A 26,247-nucleotide genomic window follows, 5' to 3' on the forward strand; every position below is an offset into this window, starting at 1 on the left:
GACCACTACAAGGATTGATGCAGCTGATCACGTTTTTTATGAGACTTCTTTTTGGACATCGATTGCTGATATTGTGATGATAATTCCTTTTTGTCCTCATTTCAACTTTATTTTGTTTATGAAATTATGTTATAAATTATTGTTCATTTTTTAAAGAAAAAGCTTAAAGCTGATTATTTCTTTTCCAATTTTCATAATGATTGCAGTTTGTAAAGCCGCTTCTTGTTCTCCTACAAACTGCTAATGGAGAGAAGGGTATGGATAGGGTGAAGGAGGTCATTCGTTCTTTTATTGCAGGGAATCGAGATAGATATGGGCCTATATGGGATGTCATTGATAGACGTTGGCACAATCTACTTCATAAGCCTATACATGCAGCAGCCTACTTCCTTAATCCAGCATATCAATTCAGCCCACATTTCAAGGCTGACGATAAGGTGTGGAGAATGTCACCTGATTCAAGAGTTGGAACAATTGTTGTCCGTGAGATTGAGTTGTTTAAGAAAGCTCAAGGGGACTTATTTGCACAGGAGTTGTGCGAGAAAAATAGCACATAATTGATGCTTGGTAAAAATATTTGATTCTACATCCTAATTTCTAATTCTATTACCATTTTAATTTGATAAATTCAAAGTTATTGATATGATTTAAAATTTTCTTGTTTCAGATGCATGGTGAGAGATGTTTGGCACAAAGGTGCCAAATTTACAAAGGATTGCAATTCGCATCTTGAGCCAGCCATCTAGTGCATCAGGATGCGAACGTAATTGGAGTCTATTTGAGCACATACACTCGAAGAAGCGCAATAGGTTGATTGTGAAAAAATTGAATGATTTTGTCTTTGTTCACTGCAACCTTCGCCTTTGCCATAGACAGATCCTTGGCACCAATAGATCACCGATTGTATTAGAGAATGTTGCTCTTCATGCAGAGTGAAACACAAAGATGGCTGACACTGTCTTCAATGATGAAGATGTGGAGTGGGTAGATCAGGTGGAGCAAGAGGTTGAGGCAGTAGCGATGGCAGTTGAGGAGGCTAGAGCACAAGGAGACAGAATGCAAGACCCTGAGGCTAGGAGTGACAAATTCGAGTGTGATGACGACGATTATGTGGGTAAGGATGAGGATGAGGTTCATGCTTAGCCTCAGACACAGGGAGAGAAGATGGCTCTATAGTCTTCCATGACTTATCTTAAGTGCACTCGTAGGACATAGACTACTATGAGCCTTAGTCTTCTAGTTATTATTTTGATATATGTTTTGAACTTTTGATACCATGGATTTTGTAATCCATGAATATTGTAGACATTTGAGTCTTTGACACTGGAGTGACACTATGTTTATTACTTTAAATTTATACTTTATAGTTTATAACTTTATATTGTGTTAAGTTTTTTCTTTCAGAAATTTGCTTTTATACTTATGTGATCTATGCAAAATCGTTTGTGTATCAAGTAGCTTCTGTTTATCTCAATTATTGTGTATTTGATTTTAATTGACTGAAACATGCATTAAACAATCTTAAAATCTTAAAAAATCTTTGAATTTCATGGGTTTTTCAATTTTCCAAGTCCTTACCGAGTCTGGTCGGCGAGTCCGAGTCAATTTTTGACTTTTCAAGTCAGAGGCAAGTCCGAGTCTCGTAACTATGGTCAAAATACGACTTGAACTCAGGCTCATCGATCAAACTCAACCAGGACTCGAAAAATCGAAAAACCCATGAAATTCAAAGATTTTTAAGGATTTAACAATTTTTTCATGCATCATTTAGTCAATTAACATCAAATATACAATAACTGAGATAAATAAAAGCCACTTAACACTCATACACAATTTTGCATAGATCACATAAGTATAACAGCGAATTTCTAAAGGAAACAAACTGAATAACATAATATAAAGTTGAAGATTTAAGATTCAATCCTTAATAAATTCGTGACATACCAAAATATAATTTTCAAAATTAATATACACTGACAAAAAAGCACCTTCCAGGAATCTCTATCTTTTTAAATTAAATTTTTTTTTTTTGGAGTTTTGGGCTCGGGACTCAGCAGTGTTCCTGGACTCAGCGAGTCCACGTGGACTCTGCCAGGACTCGGTCGAGTCAAAGTCCAGAGGCCATTTGCCTCGGAAAGGCTGCCTCCGCCTCGGACTCACAAAGTCCTGAAACACTGGTATTTATAGCTACATACAGTGCAGTAGGTGCATTTAGTTGTTTGAGTTTTTTTTTTAATAATGTAAAGCAACTAGCTCATTTGTTGCAAACAAATGTATTGCTTGGTTGAAGTCTGCTTGCTCATTTGGTGGTAGGTGTTTGTGTGTGTCATTAGTAATTTCCAATCATCTTCGAATGGCTCTACATTGCGCATGTTTTGTAATGCATGACGAAATTTTATTTGCGTTGGGTCGTCACCTTCTCGTCTAAAAATTGATTGCAATGTTACAATGATATTAAACTTGAGCCAAAGATTTCAAGCTATTGTGTGTGCTACATAGATTGGTTTGTCCATAACTGGTGGAAGCTATGCGAGGTCTCCAATTAGAATTATAGATAAACCCCCAAAAAAAATGTTTCATCGGTGGGGAAACGCCTCACATAATCTAAAATCAATTTTAAGTAGCAATTTTGGGCCTGAGAAACTCATCTCATCAATCAGAACATATTTGATATTTTTCATGTCTTCTTGAAAAGTTGTTATCATTGGTCCTTGTAGTGATTTCATTTCTCTAATTGGTATCTTAAGGGCTGCATGGATATTAAATGCGACAATTCCTGTTGGTGCAAGAACTAGGATAGGAGTTAAGCCATTTGGGGAATTATTTTAGAAAGAAATTCGTATGCAATTAATTAGATATGACTTGCCTATTCTCGTTGTGCCTCGCAAGAGCATGTACAAAGTTTCAATATAACAATTGGCTATGGAATGGTCTAAAATTAGTGAAAGGCCCAACTGTTGTTTAGGTGACAACTCGTAGTTGTGATTGAACTCATGTGTTGGGGGGTGAATAGCTTGTTGAGACATCTTAGTTCTATGAACAAGTTGGTTTGCACCTTCGTGCAATTATGACTGAACATTATGACCTTCCCAATTGTGGTTGTCAAAATCACATTTTCCCAACAAGTCAAGTTCATTGAAGGTCAAATTATTGGAAAGGGACATATGAGAGAGAAGTTCCCACTCATGCAATTGTGGTGGGTCTTGTGGAGATGGCTCATCCTCACTTTCATTATCTTCTTCCAAGTCATTTTCAGTTTGGTCTTTCCGATCAATATGTCAAAGATGGTATTTCAGCAATGCCATGGCCTTCTAGTGAGTAATGATTTCTTCTTTGGAAACACCAATATTTGTTGTGACTATGCAGAAACAGTTTGTACAAAAGGAGCTCACTATAATAAAAAAGTTAAAAATTGTCAGAGTCTTTAGGTGGAACCATATAAAATTTTGGGAAGACTTGGACAATTGGTTTGTCATCTCAAGGATGTCATTTGCACCCTTTACGATTGGCAGAAAATGTATAAGATCTAGCTAAATCAATGAGTGAAAGTAGCTCTAAGTGTGTGGAGAGATTTACGTACGCTTGTATATAGGTGATTGTATCTCATTTCCATCACCAGTTGGTTTAATGAGATGAAAGATTTTTTTTCCAACATTGAGCGATATGAAATGTCGGTTGCAACTTGTGCACTAACATCACGCTCAAAAAATAATTTCTTTCATGAATTTTTGGTATGCCTTGACGGCATTATCTTGTTGGTTAGCATCTAAAAAAATCCTTAATAGCATATTAACACAACTCTCAGATTTTTTCTTTGCTTTAGAAGCGTATTTGGCAATGTATCTGAGAACGAGTAGTTGTGAAGTGGCAGGTTGGTAATCTATGTTTTCTCTCCATATAGAAAGCATATGTGCATTATGGATGTTAACCCTATCATCATTGCGTGCGGGCTCATATGACTTGCGACTTGAATCGTCATATTCTTTCCAAGGTGCTTTATACCTGCATTCTATTTGGTGGCCTCTTTTCTGTAGGCAAGTTTACTTAGTGCATTTGGTTTGTCTTTGAACATGATTAATCAGTTCTTCATAGTCAACGTGTAGATTAGTAGCATATATTGTTTGTGCATTGAGCAAGCATGGATCGTGAGTTGGGACCCTATGAATAGCATTTTCAATATCACATTTGGATCGAGGGTTCCAAGCAGTGACATATTGGTCAAAGAATTCTTTGGCCTTTTTTACATTGAAAGGGTTACCCCAATCCAATGTACCCATATTGGGTGCATTTTTTAACCAAATGAACCCATGAATGTGAGCAGATCCTTGATTTTGCTACTCGTAATGATACCAATTATTGACTGCACCCATTAGTTTCTCAATGACCTCTTGACAAAAGATTGTTAAACTTTGATGTAGGTATAACACTGTTGAATGGGGGTTCCTAATCACATTATGTATGTGTTGTTTGTTGTTTAGGTTCGTAAATGCAACATTTGGGGAAAGGACAACATGTAGGTCGGGCCATTTTGTGTAAGCTAAGCTTAATGTAAAGAACAATGTGGGACAACCTACTTGGGTAATCAAATCTGTTAGATTTGTGCAATTTTTATTCCAATATGAGCGTGTACCTCATAAGGTGGATCCAAAATGCATTAATTCTTCAGCTAAGTGACAATTAGGAAGGTTTGTTAAGTGGGAGCGGGGGTCTTCTATAGTGGAAGGTATATTATCATCAATTTTTTGTTTAATAAACACTGCTGCTAGATCTTGGCTACAATGGTGCATCGTAAGGTTAAGGAAGAAGTATCTAAAGTGTGGATGTTGACCGAACCTGTCGTCATGGAATTGCATAAGGTGTAGAGCATATTCATGAAGCTGCAAATCTCTTGCCCGAGCTTGCATAGGTTGTGCAGTTCCATTTCGAATAGAGTTGTAAATGTCATATCAAACAATCCCCAGTGTTGTACTCATTAATAGACATCAAACTAATGTGGGGTCAGTCGAGTATGGTGTTTGGTTCGTGGTCGAGGTGCAAAGATTCCTTAATGATTTGCAACTCACGTTGTTTGTTTGGTAAACTGACCATAAATGAGGTAGAATTTTGTGTGAACTATTCGTGGTCAATAGGTTCTCTTTCAAGGTAATTAATGGTTGAATGTGGCTCGTCATGTTCACTATGAAACGAGCGAAGCGTTTCAAAGAGGTCAATAGTAGTATCTAGAAGTAGAGATAATGTGGTCTAATTGATTAGCACATCATTGTAGTAAGGGTCATATTTGATTTTGTATTGGAGTGCATTGTGAACATGACTTTTACACATAAAAATCATAAGCCTTCCCATGTGTATTAAGCCTACGAATTATTAAAACATTCAATTCTTGAAGCCTATGCAGCAATGTTTTCGCAATGAGTTTTATATCTTGGGGGAAGCTGATTGTATGACCACTATATTTATATTGCCCGCTATGGGCATGTGTTACTTGTAAGATTGGATTTACACATCCAATGAGCATCTCTTCTACTTGGGTGAGAGCTTTAAGAACATTTGGTTGTTCAAGTGGGTCCATATTGTTTCCAACAGAGAAGCGATCAACATCTTTCTCAGCAATGCATCTCCTACAAGCTAGGCCTTTGTTTGAGGAGAGCACAAGCATACCCAAGTAGCACTCATTACATATATGACATGTGCATAAGTTGGACAATGCATCTAGCCTAGTCCTAAATGTCTTAGTTGTGTCTAAGAAGAGGAGACATCCAAATTCATGTGGGTAAGTGAGAGTGGATGGGAAGCCCTATGTTGTGGAAGGTGTGTTTGAATACGTGTACATGGAGAGCTTGCATGAGTGGTTGGAAAAGCTCACGAAGACTGATTGTTTCGCTGTCCAGATGGTTGTTGGAGTGGTTCTGTGCGCTTGAGTTTTCAGTGAGAACTTATTTCCTCTCTATGATGATCACAATACAAGTGGCTTCTCTTGCAAGACTGTAGTTGATCAGGGCTATTGAACACTGAAAGGCTGTTAAAAGTTTGTACAAGTGAAAGTGGAAGTGGAGGGGTTTGTGAATGAAGATGTGTTGGAACGGGTGGAATGGCAAATTGATTTCAAGAGGTAGTAGAAGGGTGGGAGTAGGTCTGGAGCGTATGAACGAGAGAGGCGTGGGAAGAAGATGTGCGATAGATAGTACAACACTGATTTCAGCTCTATGGCTAGCATAATACAATCGACTTCTTTCACGAGATCGAAGATCAACATGGCTAGTTAGATTAAGCCATCCATCTAGATCATGTAGATTTGAATTAATTTTCTGTAATACATAAAAAAGACAAAAGAAGTGATCAATAACTTTGATCCTTGATACAATATACAAGTGTAGGAGAATGTATGGTAGCAACAAAAGTCATTGTTATTTTCTTTGTGAGGTCTAATGTGTTACAATTAATCTTGTGTAATTAACGATTTACATGACAAAATTTTCTTGTGAGAATTATACAATAAAGGTTATAGTACTAATCTATGTGGATGTAGAATGAATTGGTTTGTATACTACATTATATAATTGTCATCCGCCAAAATAGCAACATCATAAAGCTATACATAAACAGTAATACTAACAATGCCATAGTGTGTGGACTTAAAGAGTGTACATATTATAAAAAAAATAGAGTCGCACAATTGTATACAAGACAAGTACTTGCTTCATAGATTATTATAAAACTTGTTAGTAGATTTGATAGTACCACGAGACAATGTGTAAACACTTCCAGTCTGAATATGTTGGAAATGGAGGTCTGTTATTTGATTAAAGCAAGTGACACAAACTTTTGTTCTTTCACTGTCAACCATATCAAAACTAAACATGTGCCCATTTCTTTTGTTGTTGAAATGGTGGATGTCTTTCTTTGCAGTAACACGACCTTATATGATCAACTATGGTTGGAAAGGATTCAAGCTTCTAACAGGAGAAATAGTAGAGGGGGAGGTTTTTTTAGTAAGGATGCATGCAAGCCGAACATCAATTATTCCATGTATTAAGGAGGAGACTAGTAGTTTGGAGACTACAATCCACCGACAAATTAGAGAAGATTTATATATTAAGTATTTTTTGTACTTAGATAACACAACGAAAACGGTTTATTATAAGAAAGATTCTACAATAGGTGGCTTACCTTGACAAACAAATGGTAGGAATGGTAACTGCAGTAAGTTGGATTATAATGCCCTTTTGAATTTGTCCTGTTGTGAAAAGGTCAATAAACTTACATGGCAAGATAGCTTTTTGTAAGTGGACTCCATCACAAAGCTCTAACTTGTCTCTAGTTGTCGATTGATTTGTATGACCAATTGGTGCAATCGAATACACTTGAAGAAACAGATGCACGTCTAGGTTGTCACTATTGAGAAGTGCAATAGCATCTTGTGTCAATGACGGAGACATGACTAAAAGGATTGGTACTGAACCTATTATTTATGAAGAGGAGTTGAGCATTGTTTAGAATAGATACACAAAAAATATATTTTTTTATATTAAGGAGCATGGAAACAAAATGTAATGGAAGGATAAGATGTTTGTAATAGATATATAGCCAAAATCACAGTATTCTAACAGTAGAAGACTATGAAATAAAAGAAGATTGAAAATGTTTGGTTGTAATCTATAACATAACATGAATGATTAAATCTTGAACCATTATTTCTTATGTAGACATGTATGCAAAAATGAAGAGTTGGGCTAACCTAAGTTGGAAAGAAAAATGTGGCAAAAGATAGAAAGATGCACCTTCGCACAACAAGTAGGTAAGAGCATGTTGTAGAAATTGTAAATGATAGATACAATAAATCCTAGAAATACTAAAAGAGGGAAAAAAAGTCAAGACAATAAAATTAATTAGATGCACATTTGCGGAAATTGGGCTCTAGTAATATAGCTGATTAGTATTTGTTACTAAAGAAATATTCTAAAAGCAAAAAATTTGTCATGGCATCAATTAAAACTAATTAATCAATATCTAAAACTATGCGTGGAATAAACTTACTTAAAGATATGTGTGGGTAGCATTAAAATGTGAATTGGTTTTATCCATCTAAAATTAAAAAACAAAAGCAAAATATGTAGTCACAAATATTAGGAGGAAAGAATATATATAGAATATGAAAGCTAACTTAATCCGTCTTTAAAATAATGAGTAAAACATATTTAGTCCCATGAAATAAGAATAAACTTAGTTAAATTATGGATTTAAAAAAGCAATTTTAATTTTAGATATAAATACGAATGGAAAGAAAATAAGAATAAGAATAGTTAAATTATGGTTTTCAACCAAATCTATTTTAGTATAGTGTATGTAATATGAAAGAAAATACAAAAATATTAAGGGTACATTTAGTTTCTAATTATCTCAATTTAGAATTGCAACATAATAATATAAAATTAAATTTTTCGAAAAAGCAAGTAATTAACAAGAGCATGCCAATAGCAATCTATATTTATAGGATGTATTTGTTTAGGTAGTTTAGATCATTACATCTTGTTCCATAGTGGTCTACTGCTAAGAAATAAACGCTGAAAAAATATAGACAACGTTTGATAGGGTAAATTAAATTTGCAATACATTTAGAAACAATTCATTTATGACACTTTTTACAAAGAGTTTATAACACTCTATAGACTTTCTTTGTGATATGAATACATGTAGAGTTTATAGCATGTGTACGAAGAGGAATAGGCCTATCAACTAGACCCAAAAAAAACAGCTTTCAACAATGAATAACAAAACAATATCATGAGCTCTTCAATGACCACGGTTTTTTTGAAGTTTGCATAGGACATCACATTATTATTAAATCCATAACACATTGCTAAGTGTGGTTGAGGTAGTCCTAAAATGCACAACGAATGACTGGAGCATTGACTTGATGATAATATACTTCATCAGCATGCATTTCCCTCAAGTAAGAATAGAATCTAGCACATTTAACATAATTGGCACAAAAATTCTGAAGCATATCGTGTATAGCCAAATCTTCGAATTCTTTGACATCACATGTTCACCCATTGATTATTTTCAGCTGTTCAAAATTTAGTTGACAAACAAGATTAAGTGAACTTGTGCAATGCTCAATCTTTGTTTTTGGAAACCCTTGGTAGTTGATGGATGAGTTTGAGTCAAATGACGAAAGTGGAATACTTATTTCAGACATGCTACTCGATATATCTATAATATGGTCTTGAAGCGGATGATGTGTCATGACCTATAAAATAGTTAAAATGTTAATATATGATGGAATAGGAACTGTACATTATTTTGGGTAAATGGACTGCAGTGGATATAAAAAAAATCACAATCCCCAAGCCAAAAGTGGGACAAAACTTATAAGAATGTAGGTCATTTTTACATAGCCTGCCCGAGAGTCTAGCTAGCGAACTTCAGTATAGAGACAGAACAAAGGGTTATCGATACAAATAAAAATGCATAGTGATAAAGTTTGTTTTAAAAACATACATAAATTTTTTAAAAAGTTGTTAAATCTTCGTATGGTCACTGGAAATCAGAGAAACCTTGTTGAAGAAAATAATAGAGAATTATCCAATGCCCAGACTACATAAAATCTGACATTATGGTCTACATAATGCAACTACTTTTAGTTTTATCGGTTGTGAAATCATGGTAAATGCTATTAATTCTTTTTACAACCACAAACCCTATTTAAATGACTGTGTTGTGCAGAAATACAATGTCTAATGTTAACAAAATTAATTAATATAGAATAAAGCATCGTAAGGTTGTTTAAGCATATGGAGAATAGATACACTATTCTAGAATATTAGTTCTCTTAACAACATATCAAAGATATCAACAAGACATATAAATCGAGATGTTAGCTATTAAGGGTAAAACTATAAATGCTATTAATAATATGAAACTCTTAAAAATGTAAATGCATTATATTCACATAATGTATATGTGCTTTGTATATAACGTGTAATCTAGTTGAAAATATAATTTCATTTTATTAAGACATTTAAGAGTCATGTTAGCATCCTCTCATATATCCTTGCAATAGTCATGTTGGCATCCACATATAACCTTGCAATATTTGTTGGTGTTTATAGAAGGAAAATAAGCATAATTAATCAAGGATTGTACATATAAAATAGACATAAAAAATCAAGTTAAAGATAATAAATCATTATTTTTCATCTATATTTTTTATATACTATTGTCTAAAATAGAGATAAAAGACATTAAATCATCATCCAAACTACATTAAAATTATCGTAACTTATTCATTTTATAATTGTGAAAATAGGTTTATGATTTTTTTTTCAATTCTAAAGTCTTATATTCATTTTAAACTTTAAAATTCTAAGTAAAATGTTAAATTAATTTTTTTATATGAATAAAATTGTAGTTTTTAAAGTAAAAATATTATAATTTTTAATTTTTTGAATCAAATAATATTTAATATCATTTTAATAAATTTTATTTTTAATAAATAATAATTCTAGGAATTATAAATTGAATGTGCAAACAAAATGGCAATGAAATCTTAAATAAACATGGAATTAATTCTAAAGGCTTTCAGGAAAAAAATATTTCATAAAAATCTTTTCAAAAACAAAAATATATATATTTTTATGAAAACAAATATCCTGACGCCATATTTGTTCATATTGAAAACCAAATAAAAGTCACGGGGTAAGAGGAGTCAAATCCCACACAAGGGACTTTTCCCTTTCCTTTCTTGGTGACTAAGTTTATTTCTAGACCACTTGTTTCATATGGCATTAAATATCTAAAAGCTAAAATAAAAATAAGGGGAAAAGTGTTGCAATAAGGGCATTTGAAACTTGTTGCTGTTGTGATGTAAAAAATTGACTTCTAGAAATACATAAAATTTTACGTAACCATAAACTCGCCACTCACAGAAACTATAAGACACAGAGAAAAGATGCAGGAAACAAAACACTAAGCTAGAAAGAAAAGACACAGGAAATCAAAATATTGAAATAAAATTAAATAAAAACATGGGAATGTAGACAACTTCGAAAGGCAATGTAGAGCTTTTGATCCAATGTTGTGTCTATATCATCGCTGAAGAGAAGCAGAAACATTCAAACTACGAAAACCTTCAAAGATAAAATATACATAATGAAGAGGATTCTTTACCCAACTACAAATTGTGGATGGAATTATAATCAATTAGATGAAATGAAATAACACTCAAAGTGCAGAGTGAAGAGTACAGAAACAAATAAGTTGCAAAGAAATTTAATTGTGAAAAAATAGGACAAAATAAAGTAATGAATATAGATATCAATTGAATACCTGCGAAAGTATAAGTATTGGAAATCATCTTTGAAATACTATTCAGGCAGATTGATAAACAAAAAATTGTATTGCTGGAATTTGTATTTATACTATTGCGCTACAGACGTACGTTTGTTGACAGGTCAAGCGTCCCTTATTATTCGCATGCAAACTATAGTAGAATGACATCTGTAGCATAACAAAAAACAAATTGAAGTAATTCCGTGTTGAAAGACTGAAATACTAAGGGACATTTGACAAATAACTGAAGGAAACACGAGTTACTATTTTAGCAACTTCTTTTGCATGTTGTTCCACGTTTCAACGGGCAATAACAGTTCCACGTTTCAACTTATACAATAGTGGTTGTGGCTTTCTAGGACTATATCAAAAACTGATGGATGTCTACCTCGATGATTGGACTATATATAGCATGCTCAACGATCATGCTGTAAAGCTTTGCTTGACGGACAAGTGTTGGAAATGATGTTGGATAAGTGGATTATGAATAACAACTGCATTGAACAAATATCTAATGCACTTTTTAATTATGAATGACAACTGCATTTCCAACACTTGTCCAACATCAAGCAAAGCTTTGCAGCATGGTCGTTGAGCATGCTATGTATAATCCAATCATCTAGGTAGACATCCATCAATTTTTGATATAGTCCTAGAAAGCCACAATCACCATTCCACAAGTTGAAATGTGGAATTGTTATTGCCCATTGAAACGTGGAATGACATACAAAAGAAGTTGCTAAAACAATAACTCGTGTTTCTTTTAGTTATTTGTCAAACATCCCCTAATATTTCATAGTCTTTCAACACAAAATTACTTCGATTTTTTTTTTGCTACACTACAAATGCCATTCTAGTGCAATTTGCATGTGAATAATAAGGGATGCTTGACTTGTCATCAGACGTACGTGTGTAGAGCAATAGTATAAATCCAAAGACCAGTGACACAATTTTTTGTATATCAGTCTACTTGAATAGCATTTGAAAGACAATTCCCAATACTTATACTTGTGCAGGTATTCAATTGATATCTATATTCATTGCTTTATTTCGTCTTGTTTATTCACAATTAAATTTCTTTGCAAATTATTAGTTTTTTGTACTCTTCGTTATGCACTTTAAGTGTTATTTCATTTCGTCTAATTGATTCTAAATCCATCCACAATGGATCGTGGCTAAGGAAATCCTCTTCATTATGTTTATTATATCTTTGAAAGTTTTCGTAGTTCGAATGTTTTTGCTTTTCTTCAACAATGATATAGACGCAACATTGGATCAAAAGCTCTACATTGCTTTTCGAAGTTGTCTACATTTCCAGGTTTTTATTTAATTTTATTTCAAAGTTTTGCTTTCCTGCATCTTTTCTTTCCAGCTTAGTGTTTTGTTTCTTGCATCTTTTCTCTGCGTCTTATAGTTTCTGTGAGTGGCGAGTTTATGGTTATGTAAAAATTTGTTTATTTCTAGAAGTCAATTTTTTACATCACAATAGCAACAAGAAGTTTCAAATGCCCTTAGTGCAACACTTTTCCCCTTCTCGCCCTTAGTGCAACACTTTTCCCCTTCTCCTTTTTATTTTACCTTGTAGATATTTAATGTCGTACGAAACAAGTGGTCTAGAAATAAGCGTAGTCACCAACCCTTCTCCTTTTTATTTTAGCTTGTAGATATTTAATGTCGTACGAAACAAGTGGTCTAGAAATAAGCGTAGTCACCAAGAAAGGAAAGGGAAAAGACCCTTGTGTGGGATCTGACTCCTATTACTACCTGGCTTTTTTTGGTTTTCAATCTGAACAAATATGGCATGAAGATATGTGTCCATAAAAATATGTATTTTCGTTTTACGAAGGATTTATAGGAAAAAAAAATTTCCCAAAAGTCTTTAGAATTAATTCCATGTTTTTCTAAGATTTCATTGTCGTTTTGTTTGCACAATCAATTTATAATTCCCCAAATTATTATATATTAAAAAATAAATCTAGTAAAATGATATTAAATATTATTTGATTCAAAAAATTAATAATTATAAATTATGATATTTTTACTTTAAAAATATATAATTTTATTCATAAAAAAAAATTAATTTAACATTTTACTTAGAATTTTAAAGTTTAAAATGAATATCTGACTTATATAATTTTATTTTATTTTTTTTAAATCATAAACCTAATTTCACAATTATAAAATGAAATAAGTTAAGTTACAATATTTTTAATGTAAGATGGATGATGATGGAAACAAGGGGAAAAATGGGCTTTGCAACTTGCCACGTGTTTGAATGATGTCAATCTTGGATTCTGCTTGGTTTGTGTCTTGTGAGTCATGTTGTTTGGCTTGTGTCACCTGTACCCTTTGCTTGGTTGCAGTAAGTACTTTGTTTGCATTTGTCCTCCATTTGGCTTGGGTTTCATTGTTTCATTATTTCGAGCCCCCAAGGTGTGGTGTGAAATTTGCCCTCGGCCTGGTTCACTCATGCCATGGGAGAGCCGAATCATTGCGGAGGGAAGGATTGCAATTTGCAGAATGACATGGGTAGGAGTACGTCTGAGACGGGCACTCATAAATCTGTAGTCAGGAATGTTGGTGATGGGGAAGGAAAGTTGTTTTACAAACAAGTGGTGGCTGAAAGTTCTCTGTCCCTCTCGGCAGTAGCGGTGTTTAAGGGTGTTATTCGCAGACAAAATACGGAATCAAAGTTGCAAGGAGGAAAAGGAAGACGAGCCGCAACCAATGGAGGTGGATTCCCCGACGGAAGCAGTGCCACCGCTGGTGGAAGTGGAGGAGAGAATGGTAAGTATCCTTCTCTCAGCCCTAAGGTTCATTCTCTTTCCCCCAACGAGGACATGGTGTCTACAATTTTGAATGAAAGGTCTAGGTTGAAAAGCATTGCTATTTTCTTCATTTGTTTGGATAAAGAGGCTTTGCTTGCTAGGAAGTTTTTTGATGATTGGCTAGCGATAGTATGGGAAAAAAGCTTGGCATTTATGTGACGTATTGTAGAATGATACAAAAGGGTTTGTTATTTTTTTGAAAAATCACAGCATGCAAGTAAGAGTTTTGGAAAAAAGATTTTGGAATGTTGGTAGGTCTATGTTCAAGGTCTACCCATGGTCTCCAAAAGGTGATTTTAATAAGGTAGTTGCTAGCGCTCCACCAAATTGGGTAGAAATTAAAAATTTGAATGTGGAATTTTGGCCATTCATCCCACAAATTCTTAAACCGTTAGGCTCAGTGTTACAAGTTGAGCTGTCCAGGGTGACATTGCCTCACCTTAATGCGAGAGTTCTTTTGGCTCTGGCTCCGGATGTGGATTTTCTTGATAATATTTCATTAGATTTTGAGGGAGAAAGGTTTTGTTGGGAGATTGCCCTCTTGGGGAATTTAAATGCATGTTTTCATTGCAGACTTAATGGGTATACCAAAAAGGATTGCCCGACTCTCTATCCTTCTTGTAAAGAAAAATTTAATGTGGTCAATAACCTGAAAACTTCCGGTTTACCAGTCACGGGTATTAAGAATGCAAACAAAATCCCTAATAAAGATGAGGGGTCTAATATTCATGTTATGAAGAGTGGTAGTTTGCAAACGGGGGATCCCATTACCACCCCGGGTTTATAGCCTCCAGCTGTTAATACTATAGATATCCCTATAAGAAATAGTTTTTTGTCGTTGGCAAATCCTCTTTTTGAAGAGAAGTTTAATGTGGTGTCGGCTAATGGTGGTGCCTCGGATATTATTCTTGCACCCATAGCCTCCCCCCTATCAACAAGTCAATCTGATTCCCCCCAGGCAGTTAGTAATGTTTAGCCTGCTCTGAATGCCCAACAATTAGCCCTCATATCCATTAAAGAGAGGGCAGTTAAAATTCAGCAAGGTAATAAGGAGGTGCTTTCTATGTCTTCGGCTCTCGCTTCCTCACTTGGATCTTTAGCTCTAGTAGTTTCTAATTCAGAGGGGCAATTTACAAAGGTTAGTAGAAAGAAAAGGAAGACTGTAGAGAGAAGCTTCGGCCCTTTAGGGGATAGAGGGAGGAGGAATCTTCCTAATTGTTTTAATAAGCTTTGCAAGAGTTCCAAAACTCCCCCTAAATTATCATGATGTTGCATATCCATAGTTGGAATGTTCGGGGATTAGAAATGCCTGATAGGAAGTATTTAGTTAGAAGGTGGTGCAATAAGTTGAAGGATAAGGATATTATTTGTTTACAGAAGATTAAGGTGGTCAGATTTCAAGCATATTCTATGTTGAAGTTCCTTTGGGACAAGGCTATAGGCTTCTACTCCAACCATGAGAGAGGGAAGGTTGGCTATGCTTATTCACCCAAAATGGGAAATTTATATTGTTAGCCATGGATGCTCCCAGTGTCAGAGGGTAATTTGGGTTGTTATCAAACAAGGTGAAAGTGTTTTTGGTGTTTGTAATGTGTATGCTTCAAATAATTATAGAGAAAGAACAGAACTATGGGAGTGGTGTTGTGTGCACTTGCCAAAGATTTCATGGGTAGTCGTGGGGGATTTTAACATGGTGGAACACATAATTGATAAGGCTAGAGGCTTGCCTCATTGTTGGAAAGGTAATGAAATGTATTTTTGGTTTAAATTCAAAAGAAAGTTCAACTTGGTGGATCCCATGGCAAATATGCATGGCAAGTTTCAAGACATTTGGTTTACCTGGTGCAATAATTAGTCGAGTAAGCATAGGGTGTATTGTAGATTGGATAGGGTGTATGGGGACAGTTCTTCTGTTTCTTTCCTGCATCAAAATAGTCATGCTCCAGTCCAAGTTGTTCCAGCTTCTCTCTCTAATTATTCACCTATACATACTTGTTGTAGGATAGAAGCTTTGAGGAATTCTCCATTTTCTAAGAGGACTCACAATTCTTTCAAACTTAATTCTTCTCTTCTCGAGGATCTTGATAATGTTGAGGCCATAGTCATCGTTACTGAGATTCTTAATATTAGTAACCCTTTGCTTGATCCTATTGATCTCTGGAACTTAAAAGTGGAGACTTGGAAAAATCTTCTGCAAGTAATTGGTAAGAAGTTAGCCATGGATAGGAATCAAGAGGAATCTTTATGGTAGAATAAGTTGATTCGGGCAAAAAAAGAGTTACAAAGAAATAGGGCGGAGTGAGGAATTGGAATTGTAAATGGCGAGTATTAAACATCATTTGAGTTGCATACAGAGGTACAAGATTCAAGGGCAGAGGATTAGAGCTAGGATGAATTGGAATGATGAAGGGGATAAAGGATCGGGGTACTTTTTTAACATTATTAAAGCCAAGCACAAAAGAGAACTTATAAGTGATATTCTGGTTGCGGATAGAATTTCAAATGACCCCGAGGACGTTCAACATGCTTTCTATAGTTTTTATAGCAACTTATTCTCTTCAGAGATGACTCCAAAAAGCAGAATAGTGGTGGAAGATTGTTTTAAACTCATTCCTCTTAAGATTTCGGAAGAGGAGCAAATTAATCTTAGTAAGGAGATCTCGGTGGGGGAAATTGAAGCTGCTATTGACTCCTTTCCTAATGGAAAGTCTCCTAGCTTGGATGGCTTCCCGGCTGAGTTCTATAAGATAAATAAAAGTTGGATTTGCCTTGAGCTGTTGGTTGTGTATGAAGAAGCTTTAAAGAAGGGGTCATTAGGGGCTCCATTAATAAAGGAGTTATTAAGCTTTTGCCTGAAGTGGAGGATAAGTCTCTGGTTAAAAATTGGAAACCCATAACTTTACTAAATCTATCTTATAAAATTCTTGCTAAAGTGCTTGCTAGAAGAATTGTTTTATTGCTAAATAAGTTTGTGTCATAGACACAAACTGGTTTTATCCAAGGAAGGTATATCCTAGAGAATCTGATCACTAGTTGGGAGGCTATGAATTGGGCTAAGAATGATGAGCGAGATGTAGCTATGATTCTGTTAGATTTTGAGAAAGCCTATGATAGGATTGAGTGGGAATTTGTAACAGGTATGCTTAAAGCATCTGGCTTTCCGGAATCTTACTACAAGTGGATTAATGTTCTCTTTAAGGATGCCAGTACTATCATAGATGTGAATGGGTGCTTGTCAGAACCTATTGTGTTGGAAAGGTCAATGAGGCAAGGCTGCCTGATTGCCCCTTTGTTGTTTGTTATTGCAGCAAATGCTTTGTTTTACATTCTAAGGGCAAAGGAGTTGAGTCCTCCATTGAAAGGCATCTCCTTGCCTAATGGGGAGGTGTTGCTTAATGCTCAGTTTGCAGATGACACTTCTTTGTTCCTAGGGCTTTTAGAGCAAAATTTTGAGAATGCTTATAAAAGGATCAACTTCTTTTATATGGCCTCTGGGTCCAAGATTTCACCTTCTAAATCCAATGTGTTGGGTTGGTCTGTTGATCCTCCAGATTGGTTGGTCAGTAAGGGTTGGCACTGGTTTGGACCTAATCAGATTGTTAGGTACTTGGGTATCCCCTTCTCAGTTGAGCCAAATCTTAATAAGATGTGAGATTGGGTCTATGGAAAAATTAATAAAAAGCACGCACTTGAAATGGCAGACCCATTCCTTGTCTTTTGTTGGTAGATTGCAAGTGGTGCAGAAAGTTCTTTCCTCTCATAATTTTTTTTTTTTTAAATATTTATATTGCTTTGGCCTGGATGTTTCTTAACTCTCATGTGAACATGCTAGAAAGAATTTTGGGAGACTTTCTTTAGTCAGATGGTAAAGGGAACCAGACGAGGCATTGTGTTAAGTGGGAATGGTGTTGTCAAGTAAGAAGTCAAGGAGGTTTGGGGTTGAAGGATATTAAAGCCCAAGGTTTGGTTCTTGCATCCAAATGGGTGTTCAAAGCATTATTGGGAGATGAACCATGGAAAATTCTTATTAGGAATAACCTTTTGAAATCTATCATTAGGAAAGGTAAGAATTGGAAGGATGTTCCAGTGATTGACATTGTTTTAGGGGAATTTAAGATGAGACTGTTTGGGTCAAAAAAATTTCAAACATTTTGAAAGGCTTGGATTTAGGTGAGGAAGTATATACAGGATAGAGAAGCTGCAAGAGGAGCTCCTTATTTCCTTGAGAGGGATAGATCCATTTGGTGGGGGCTTTCGTATAATAACAAAGCTTTGGCCCTTACTCAGAGTTGTTCAGTCAAAGCTTGGAATTTGAAGGGGATTTCATTGATTCAGGATATCTTGATAGGTGGGAGGTTAGGGGTGTGGGAGGAGATAAAAGGCAGATTTAATATTCCTAATTCATAGAAAAAGACTTTCACTTTGATTAAGAAAGCGATCAAATTTAATAGCCCTTGTGATATTATTGACTCAAAGGTCTTTCTTGATAAAACTAAGTGGGTTGATGGTGTCCTGTTGAAAGACACTACTACCAAAGAGCTATATTTGTGTATGAAGAATGATTCTTCTCTCATTGCTAGAGTGATCTAGTGCTGGAGGCAAATTAATCCATTCTCTGATTGGTCTTTTTTTTTTTTTTTCATTTTTGGAAGGGTAAAGCCGAGCCTAAAAAGCTTTGTTTTAAATGGTTGCTATTGTTAAAAAAGTTAGCTATGGGTCAAATTCTTTCTTCTATTGGTTTATCCCCAATTTCTTGCAGTTTGTGTAATGTGACTGAATCTTTTGAGCATTTATTTTTTGATTGTGTCTATGCCCACAAGTTGTGGTCTATTTTTCATAGTTCCTCTAGTGTATGGAATTGTGCTGGTAGTGTCTCCTGGGGTGAAATTCTTGCTGGCTATGTAGAGAAATTTGATTCTAAACTCAACACCTTTTGGTTTGCTCTTTCTACTGAGATTTTATAGACTCTTTGGAAGGATAGGAACAAAGAAATCTTTCAGGAAGAGAGAAAGGTACTCACTGAGTTTAACTTTAAACTCACCCATTTTCGTATTATGTCTTAGGTTGCTTTGGTGCTTCATATTTCCAGGAGTGATTTCATGTTACTTATGCAAGAAGGCAGGTTGCTGATCAACAAGGATAATGTGCATTCAGCAAACTATATTGCTGAATACTAGAGTTTCCTAGCTCCTTCAGAGGCAGCAGAGTTGAACAATGTATGTAATGTGTTGCAAGGACTCAACGTAACCAGTCAGGAGGAGGCTACTGCTGTTGTGATTCAGAACCCTAATGAAGTTCTAGGGGCTCAACCAGATCTTGACTGGAGCTAGCTTGTTCCATCAGCTTGATTTTTTTTTTGATAAATATATATAAAGAAAAGTTGTAATCAATGTATGTAATGGTAAAAGCTGATAGTACTTCGATCTTTTAAGTTTTGTTTTCACCCCCCAAAATTTTTGTAATTGTACATGTAATTGGGGGTGTGATCTCATCTGTGCTTTTTCTCAGACTCTCGGTTATACTTGTAAATGTTTAAACTATCTTAATAGAAAAAAAATGTAAGATGGATGATCATTTAATATCTTCCATTTCTATTTTAGACAATAGTATATAAAAAATATACATGAAAAATAATGATTTATTGTCTTTAACTTTATTTTTTATGTGTATTTTACATGTACAATCCTTGATTAATTATGTTTTTTTCCCTCCTATAAACACCAACAAATATTGCAAGGATATATGTCGATGCCAACATGACTATTGCAAGGATTTATGAGAGGATGCCAATATGACTTTTAAATGTCTTAATAAAATGAAATTATATTTTTAACTAGATTAAACGTTGTATACAAAGCACATATACATTATGTGAATATAATGCATTTACATTTTTAAGAGTTTCAAATTATTAATAGCATTTATAGTTTTATCCTTTATAGCTAACATCTCGATTTATATGTCTTGTTGATATCTTTGACATTTTGTTAACAGAACTAATATTCTAGAATAGTTTATTTATTTTCCATATGCTTAAACCTCCTCACAATGCTTTACTCTATATTTATTAGTTTTGTTAACATTAGACATTGTATTTCTGCTCAACACAATCATTTAAATAGAGTTTGTGGTGGTAAAAAGAATTAATAGCATTTACCATAATTTCACAACCAATAGAACAAAAAGCAGTTGCATTATGTAGGCCATAATGTCAAATTTTGTCTAGTCTGGGCATTGGATAATTCTCTATTATTTTCTCCAATAAGGTTTTTTTGATTTCCGGTGACCATACGAAGATTAAACAACTTTTTTAAATTGCTATGTATTCTGTAAAAACAAACTTTATTACTATGCATTTTTATTTGTATTGATACCCCTTTGTTATTGTTTACCGCATAGGTTGAATGATTCAATGATTAATGCACACAGATAATGAACACAAACAGCAACCGTAGTACTCCTTTATTCGCATATGCCAACAAATTACATCCAGAGCATAGGATAAGATCAGATCTGATAAGATCATTTACAATGATCCCAGACAGGGTATAAATACTTTCCGCCGAACCTTCCCGAAGGAGTCCGTCGGCTACAAAACAATCCTAATCTACCTGTCGGCCAAAATCTTTATTGATGACATGAACCTGTGGGCCCATCAACTACAAAATCTTTACCGATGACAACACCCTGTCGGCTACAATTTCTATCGACGACAGTTATGTCTCTATATTGAAATCCACTAGCTAGAATCTCGGTCCCAAGCTATGTTAAAATGACCTACATTCTTATAAATTTTGTTCCACTTTTGGCTTGGGGATGGTGATTTTTTTTATGTCCACTACATTCCATTGACCCAAAATAATGTACAGTTTGTATTCCATCATATATTTAACATTTTAACTATTTGATAGGTCATGGCACATCATCCACTTCAAGACCAGATTATAGATATATCAAGTAGCATGTTTGAAATAAGTATTGCACTTTCGTCATCTCACTCAAACTCATCCATCAACTGGCAAGGATTTCCAGAAACAGAGATTGAGCATTACGCAAGTTCACTTAATCTTGCTTGTCAACTAAATGTTGAACAACTAAAAGTAATCAGTGGGCGAACATGTGATGTCAAAGAATTCGAAGTCTTGGCTATACACAATATGCTTCAGAATTTTTGTGCCAATTATGTCAAATGTGTTGGATTCTATACTTACCTGAGGGAAATTAATGTTGATGAACATTATCGTCAAGTGAATCCTCTAGTCATTTGTCGTACACTTCAGAACTACCTCAACCGCACATAGCAATGTGTTATGGATTTAATAATAATGTGATATGTCCAATGCAAACTTCAAATAGATAGTGGTCATTGAAGAGCTCATTGATATAATTTTGTTATTCGTTGTTGAAAGCTCTTTTTTGGGGTCTAGTTGATGGGCCTATTCCTCTTTGTACACATGCTATAAATTCTACAAGTATTCAGTTCATAAGAAAGTATATAGAGTGTTATAAACTCCTCATAAAAGGTGTCATAAATGAATTGTTTCTAAACGTATTGCAAAATAGATTTACCCTATCAAATGTTGTCTATGTTTTTTCAACTTTCATTTCTTAGCAGTATATCACTCAAGAACAAGATGTAATGATCTAAACTACCTAAACAACTACATCCTATATTTATTGATTACTATTGGCATGCTTTTGTCAATTACTTGTTTTTTCGAAAAATTTAATTTTCTATTATATTGCAATTCTAAATTGAAATAATTAGAAACTAAATGTACCCTTAATATTTTTGTATTTTTCTTTCATAGTAAAATACACTATAGTAAAATAGATTTGGTTGAAAACCATAATTTAACTATTCTTATTCTTATTTTTTTTCCATTAGTATTTATATCTAAAATTAACATTGCTTTTTTAAATCCATAATTTAACTAAGTTTATTCTTATTTCACGTGACTAAATATGTGTTACTAATTATTTTAAAGACTGATTAAGTTAGCCGTCATATTCTATATATATTCTTTCCTCCTAATATTTGTGACTATACATATTTTACTTTTATTTTTTAATTTTAGATGGATACAACTAGTTCACATTTTAATGCTACCCACATATATCATTAAGTTTATTCCATGCATAGTTTGAGATATTGATTAACCAGTTTTAATTGATGCCATGACAACTTTTTTTCTTTTAGAATATTTCTTTAGTAACAAATACTAATCAGCTATATTACTAGAGTCCAATTTCCGCAAAATGTGCATCTTATTAATTTTATTGTCTAACTTTGTTTTCCCTCTTTTTGCATTTCTAGGAGTTACTCTATCTATCATTTACAAGTTCTACAACATGCTCTTACCTACTTTTTGCGTGAAGGTGCATCTTTCTATCTTTTGCTACATTTTTCCTTCCAACTTACGTTAGCCCAACTCTTCATTTTTGTATACATGTCTACACAAGAAATAATGGTTCAAGATTTAATCATTCATGTTATGTTATATATTACAACCAAAAAAATTTCTATCTTCTTTTATTTCACTAGTCTTCTACTTTTAGAATACTGTGATTTTGGTTATATGTCTATTACAAACATCTTATCCTTCCATTACATTCTATGTTTCCATGCTCAATATATTTTATTTTTTGTGTGTTTCAAAATTCTAAAAAATGCTTAAAACCTCTCCATAAATAATAGGTTCAATACCAATCCATTTAGTCATGTCTCCATCATTGACACAAGATGTTATTGCACTTCTCAATAGTGACAAACTAGACGCGCATCCGTTTCTTCAAGTATATTCGATTGCACCAATTGGTCATACAAATTAATTGACAACTAGACACAAGTTAGAGCTCTCTGATGGGGTCCACTTACAAAAAGCTACCTTGTCATGCAACTTTTTTGACCTTATCACAACAAGACAAATTCAAAAGGGCACTATAATCCAACTTCCTGAATTTACTATTCCTACCATTTGTTCGTTAGGGTAAGCCACCTATCATAGAATCTTTCTTATAATATATCATTTTCGTTGTGCCATCCAAGTACACAAAATACTTAATATATAAATCTTTTTTAATCTGTAGGTGGATTGTAGTCTCCAAACTACTAGCCTCCTCCCCAATACATGCAATAATTGGCAACCCTACCTTCTTCTGCAAAGAACCTGAGAAACTTGTAGAAAAGGAACGACCTTCTTCAGATACATTGACAAATACAAAAGAACTTCTCACATCCATTCCACCAACTCCTCCAAAGTTCATGTTTGGCTTGCATAAGGGTAAGTGCACCAAGTTGTGGTGCCAAAAGGGGGGTATAAGTGGACACCTTTTTCTTGAAATCACCAATTTCTGGACTTCAACAAGAATTTGAAGATAGTTACGCTCAAAATTTTAAGATATGACAAAAACAAAAGTCATAGTCCTCTGAATCTAGTTTCTAAACTGCTAATTTTTTTTCAAAATGGTTTAGTTTTAGGTCCTCAAAAAAGGGGGCCACAAAAAGTGGTACTGGTTATTCCAGAAAAACATAACATAGTACAAAGTATGGCCCCCCTAAAATTTTAACTTTTTTTTTGAAAATCTTTAATCGCTTCAGTCAAAAGTTACCTAACACTATGTAGTTAATCCCAGATTTTTTATGTAATTTTATAATGTGTATCTTTTTTTTTATGAATTTTTTAATCAGACACATCCCAAAAATGTGAAATATCTGTGTGCTCCCCCTAGAAATGATTGAAAACTAATCTAAAATCTAAAATTCTTTTTTTCAAAGTGTGTAGAATGGAGTCTAGTTTCTAAAAAACTAAGTTTTTGCAAAATTCAATGAATGAGCTAAAATCTACAGCCCAATTAGTGCATGTTGGTTTTTGACAAAAAATGGACATACATTCAAAATAAATTATAGATGAAAGGCTTGAAATAGTTCAAATAAAAAACAAATTATATGGTTGTGTGCCTAACACAGAGACCTACAATGTCATGTAACCTGATTTTATCGATGCTCAACCATGAGGAAACTGGAAGGAGAGCACACAAGAAAAATCAATCATTTTTTGTATGTTTGCAGCAAAACACGTCTCAAACTAGTTTATAGACTCCAAAGCTTTGGGTTGGATCCCCAAAGCAAAGCCAAACATTAGGCTTGGTAAAATATAAAGCTCTAAATAGCATGTGCGCCCTATAGTGCGCACGTGCTATTTAAAGCTTTTTAAATTTACTTTTAAATAGCGCGTACGCGCTTTGTAATTTTTTTTTGAAAAGTGTGCACGCACTTTAATGCATACGCACTATAGTGCGTACGTGCTATGGCTTGGCACACCCAAGCCATAGTGTGTGCGCACTATAGTGCGTACGCACTATAGCACGTACGCGCTTTGCAAAACTAGAATGAGAAAAAAAGGTGTCATCTTTTTGGCACCACAACTTGGTGCACTTACCCATACATCCCTACTAAGAAAACTTCCTCCATCTACTATTTCTCCTGTTAGAAGCTTGAATCCTTTCCAACCACAGTGGATGATACAAGGTTGTGTTACTGCAAAGAAAGACATCCACCATTTCAACAACAACAAAGGAAATGGGCACATGTTTAGTTTTGATATGGTTGACAGTGAAAGAACAGAAGTCCGTGTCACTTGCACTAATGAAATAGTAGATCTCCACTTCCAACATATTCAGCTTGGAAGTGTTTATACATTGTCTCGTGATACTATCAAATCTGCTAACAAGTTTTATAATAAGCTTAATAGTGATATTGAATTCCCATTGGCTAATGATTCCAAGGTCAACCGTTGTGAAGATGATTGCTTAATTCCAACATTGCATTTCCCATATATGCACATTCAAGATATCCTATCTCAAAACATTAACTCTTCTCTTGATCTCATTGGAATCGTTATATGTGTTGATACTTCCTCTACAATAAAATGCAAAAGTGATGCGACTGAGGTCCTTAGGCAGACTCTCAAACTTATAGATATGTCTTTGTCCACTGTAACTATTACTTTGTGGGGTAAAATGACCCAAAAAGAAAACAATCAACTACAAGAAATGTACCATCTACAAAAGGTTATTATTCTTCCTATAAAAAATGGTCGGGTCATTGAATACAATGGTAAGGTGGTGAATAAATTGGCAACATCGCAATTATTTATAAATCCTGATATCGATGAGAAAAAGCAACTATTATCTTGGTTTGTATCAAATGGACTACAAATCCTCCTACCCAAAGAAGACCTTGTAGGGCCAACCACCATTTTAAAGCAAAATAACCTTCACGTTCTCTACAACTAGTATAATGCGTTGCTAGAGCAACCTTGTTTTTCATTAAGACCAAAACTAACAGCTATCTAGCTTGTCCCAATGAAATTGGGGCTAAACAATGCAAAAAAAGAGTAGAACAAAATGTTGACGAACATTGGTTTTGTTCAAAGTGTCTAGCTACTTTCCCAGAATGTAACTATAGATACGTTCTTCAAGACAAGATTGAAGACCCCACAGGCAATCTTTGGGCAACAGCTTTTGATGAGGCTGCAACTAAACTCATTGGGATTCTTGCAAAGGAACTATTTATGCTACAATTCAACCATGAAAATGAACATTCTGTTGAGTTTGTTAATAAAAATATACAGTACCGTCAATTCCATTTTACCCTATCAAACCACATGGAAACATGCAGCAACGAAACACGTCTGAAATCAACTATTATTGATGCAACACAATTTGGCATCACTGATGAAATCAACTTTTTGTTACAAGGTATTCCTTCATTTTCTCTTTTGAGTGCTACCTAGCACCACTATCCTACAAAAATTTATATGTACCTCTTTACTTATTTCCTCTTCCTTACTCTCTTTATTCTTTCCACTTCTATGTCTTCTATCTAGTTATAGGGTTACAAGGCCCCTTCAATACTTGTTACATAAACTAGACATAGAGATAACAACTTATTTATGGTTTTATGATAGCATCTAATGAAGCTACTACTTGTCTCGTATACAATTGTGTGATTTTTTTTTTTCTAATATGTACACTCTTAAGTCCCCACACTATGGCATTTTTAATATTCATACTGTTTATGTAT

General features: G+C 34.3%; 1 protein-coding gene across 3 annotated transcripts in view; it reads right to left on the bottom strand.

Moving 5' to 3' along the window:
• LOC149541763 (nitrobindin heme-binding domain protein) overlaps positions 1-26,247 on the bottom strand; it is a 212,360-nt gene that overhangs the window by 24,965 nt on the left and 161,148 nt on the right. The gene's annotated exons all lie outside the window — the stretch shown is intronic.

The sequence above is a fragment of the Cupressus sempervirens genome, chromosome 8 (assembly GCF_028749045.1).
Source record: "Cupressus sempervirens isolate cs-2001-9-10 chromosome 8, ASM2874904v1, whole genome shotgun sequence".
NCBI lineage: Eukaryota > Viridiplantae > Streptophyta > Pinopsida > Cupressales > Cupressaceae > Cupressus > Cupressus sempervirens.